Below are 3,932 nucleotides of genomic sequence, written 5' to 3' on the forward strand. Positions count from 1 at the left end.
TTGATTCAAACTTGTCAGCACTCTAATGAATGATGTGAGTCCTTCTACACTGTGTTGCTATGTCTCCCAGTCCCTTACAGTAGGTCACTACGTTGTGTTCAGGGTCAAACACGTTGTGTACAGTAGGTCACTACGTTGTATTACATCTTGCGCAGTGCTGTGAAGACTATACTTGTAGGCATTATTAGTCAACTGCATCATGATCATTTATACCTTGCCGGGTCTCACGCATTCTCTAAAAACCAAGGTGCATACTTGGTATAGAGGATGAAAATAAGTCTAATTTTGGTAAATAGGAGTAAGAGCCTGTTGCTTGTGAGTTGATACTGTGCCTGTCTTTACCACCAGACATTCCATTATACCTCATTAAAATTCTCTACAGAGGTGGTATATATACCACAGGAATCAGTGAACACTATAGATAAATCAGGAAGATTTTCCACCCCAACCCCCTAAACCCTTTGCTATACATTTACCAGCACACCCCTGTCCTCATTGATGAGTTAATGCAGATCTCTTGATGCAGTGCCACACAGTGACTCTGTTGGCATCATTCCTAATCCATATAGAGTTGTCCTCCAGCCAAGCAGTCTGTAATACAGCAATGCTGAATACATAGTGTGGCCCAAGGTGACTCAACCAGTTAGTGGCTAACCTTGGGTGTTAGAATTGGGTGATGCACCTCTCGTCTGTTCTTTCTGTCACAGGAAAGGATGTGCTCTGAAGACAGTCCGGTTTTGTCACTTGACGATCTATGTAACAGTGAGCAAGCTGTCACCTTCTCTCTCTTAACTTTCTTCACCTGCTAAGAAGAAGCTGGAACAGTATCTACTGCATTGTGAGACCATGAGATTCAAGTCAAGCAATAGATAGATCAAGGAACAAAGCATACTGCCCAGCGGCTAATAAGTACTCAGTAAATTCATTGATTACAAATTTGTTAAGGCTGGAGAGATGGTTCAGTAGTTAAGAGCACTCGCTGCTCTTCCAGAGCACCCCAGTTTGCTTCCCAGCACCCACACACAGATACATGTTGCACATACACATAAATAAAGATAATTAAATAAATATCTTTTAAAAGCATATGTTTTGATAAACTGCTATCCTTTACATAGCTTTTATTTCTCATCTCTCCTATAATTCTCTTGAAACTATGGGATGTTTGACCCTTTCAATTGAATACAGAAATTCCTTTGTATTTCCAAAGAAACAAATTTATACATCACTGTAAAATTTATAGTCCTACCCCTTGTGAAACAGCTATCAGTTCATTTGTCTAATCAAGTTCCTTTAAAAAGTTAAATGAATTTATAGGAGGCAATGGCTACCAGGGAAAATAATTTCTTTTTGAAAAATCACCACTGTATGAATGGAACACCTGAATTTTGGCAATCACAAGAATCTAGTTGTTGGGGCTGGAGAGATGGCTCAGCGGTTAAGAGCACTAACTGCTCTTGCAGAGGACCCTGGTTCGAGCCAGCACCCACATGGAAGCTACGAACTGTCCTTAACTCCAGTTCCAGGGGAATCTGAAGCCCTCTTCTGACCTCTGTGGCCTTGCACAACACGGGTGCACTCACATACATGCAGGCAATACACTCATACACATAAAAATAATAAATGAATATTTTTTTAAAAACGAATCTAGTTGTTACCACTTAAATAAACATAGTCCCCCTAGATTTCTCTTTGCAAGGAAGCCTGTGCTTTGGACATAATGTTCTTATAATTTCAAAGAAAATATTTTAACTTTAAGCAGAGAATCTACTTCTATCAAATTTACTTAAAAAGAGCTTAATATTAAACTGATAAGAACAGATACTACACTTGATCTTAGCCAAAAGGCTGAGAGTGGAGGCATGAGCGAATGCTAGCAGTGACTATGGGTGTGGCACGATCTGATAAGATGGGCGCTGAGTCACAGCACAGAGCTAGGCACTGGGTACTCATTCCTATATAAGTTAATAAACTCACATAAAATATATTTTTAAAAAGAGCTTAATATTCTTCCAAAACTCCCATGCCAATTGATGATGTTGGAGAAGTTTTGAGGACATTATTAGCTAAATACAAGTATATGACATATATTACCACTAATATGTATTTATAGAGTAAATAAGGATTCAGTCTTGAGAAACTGTGTGATGTACACACACACATATAAACACATATACACACCTACATAAACACACACATACACACGTACATAAGCATATACCACACACATATACATACACACAAATATACACACCTACATAAACACACACATACATAAACATATACCACACACACATACATTCATACACACACACACACACACACACACACACACACACACACACACACACCTGTCTATAAATCCAGGTTATGCACACAAATACACACAGACAGCTATAACAAATAACACAAATCATCAAATTTAATATACAAGTTGTCAGATAAACAGTCCCTACATATCTTATCAGCCATGGTAACAATGTTTTAATGGCAGGTTTTTATCAAGCCTGGTGCATGTCTTGAGGTGACGTGGCAGCCAGACAGTAAATGTAAGCAAAGGGGACATTGCCCTGAGAGGGTCCCCATGGGGAGGCAGCATTAGCAGACAGTGGTGGCCCCTTTACTGTGGTCCAACTCAATGGCAGGACCTGTCTTTGCTGCCATGAACTCAGCTGACACCATGATGTGGATAAGGTTTGAAAATAGATCCAAAATTTGAAACATTTTTCATGACTTTGGTTTGTTTTCAAGAACTTGGACTTCAATGGTACTTCCTCTACTACTTTGGTGAAACTTTATAATGACTTCCAGGGTTCTGATGTTTTGATCACAGAAGCCAGTGTCTTCTCAGGTGAGCCCATCTTGCTTCTGAACTCTGCACCAGGTCGGCAGCATCAGCCTCCTGTAGGAATAAAACCAGATCCAGAAGGCCAGGAGGCAACCGGAAGGAGGCTTCTTGTCTCCCAAAGACCCTCTAGAGCAGGCTGGCAGTCCCACCTTCTCCCAGGATGAAATAATGACACACGGATAGTATGAGGTCATGAAGCAAGAGTCCCATAAAGCATCACCAGTGGTCTTTCTGACCTGGTGTCCTGGGGAGTCAACCAAGAGTTATACACCCAACTGTCTAATTGTCTGACTCCCTGTCTTCCATTCATCTCAGGCCAGATGAATTATCAAGAAAAGGAAGCTGGAGAATTCTCCAGCTGGTCCAGGTGGGGTGAAGGGAAATGATCATTTACATATCAAGAGACGTAAATTCTCACCGTGCTTCTGCCATTACTGGTCAGAAAGTAGTGGTTTAATTCCACCTGTCTAGTCTTTAGTGCCCTCGGTTATCCAAAAAGATGATGACACATTTAAAAATTCAAAGGATTTTGAAGGTTTCCCCCAAACAGAGCATTTTGATCTTTAAAAATTCCTATAACTAGAGATGGCCCAGTCAGTAAAATGCTTGCCATGTGGCCAAGAGAAGCTGAGTTGGATCCTCATGTTAGATAAAAGCCAGACATGGTGGCTCATGTCTATCATTCCAGTGCAGGGGATGTGGAAACAAGAGGGAGGGAAGATCCCAGGGATTTGCTGGCCCGAGTAATTGAATTAACTGGTGAGCTCCAGATTCAGTGAGAGACCCTGTCTCAAAATACAAGGTTGAGAGTAACTGGGGATGACGCTCAGTGTCAAACTCTGACCTGACCTCCACATGCTCACATATATGAACCCACACACATTTGACTATACAACTTCTGGAGTGTTCACTCTGTGGCAACTTCATACATGTTAAACAGTATCTCATTCTGTTCTCACCTCAGTCTGACCTACTGAGTTTCCTCCTGTCTTACCTGAGAGAAAACTGAAGGTCAGAGAAGGGAAATGACACAGTTGAGCTTGTGAACTGGAATAAAGTACTTTCTACACTTGATGGTGTCATAATA

The 3,932-nt window shown here is 40.9% G+C and overlaps 1 non-coding gene across 1 annotated transcript; it reads right to left on the reverse strand.

The window, feature by feature from the left end:
* Positions 1–1,666: 1,666 nt before the first annotated feature.
* Positions 1,667–1,857, reverse strand: LOC115071028. The gene has a single exon (XR_003850121.1). It is a non-coding gene; the product is annotated as a U2 spliceosomal RNA (small nuclear RNA).
* Positions 1,858–3,932: the final 2,075 nt, after the last annotated feature.

This window comes from Nannospalax galili, unplaced genomic scaffold (genome assembly GCF_000622305.1).
Source record: "Nannospalax galili isolate Female #2095 unplaced genomic scaffold, S.galili_v1.0 scaffold117, whole genome shotgun sequence".
In the NCBI taxonomy this organism is placed as follows: domain Eukaryota; kingdom Metazoa; phylum Chordata; class Mammalia; order Rodentia; family Spalacidae; genus Nannospalax; species Nannospalax galili.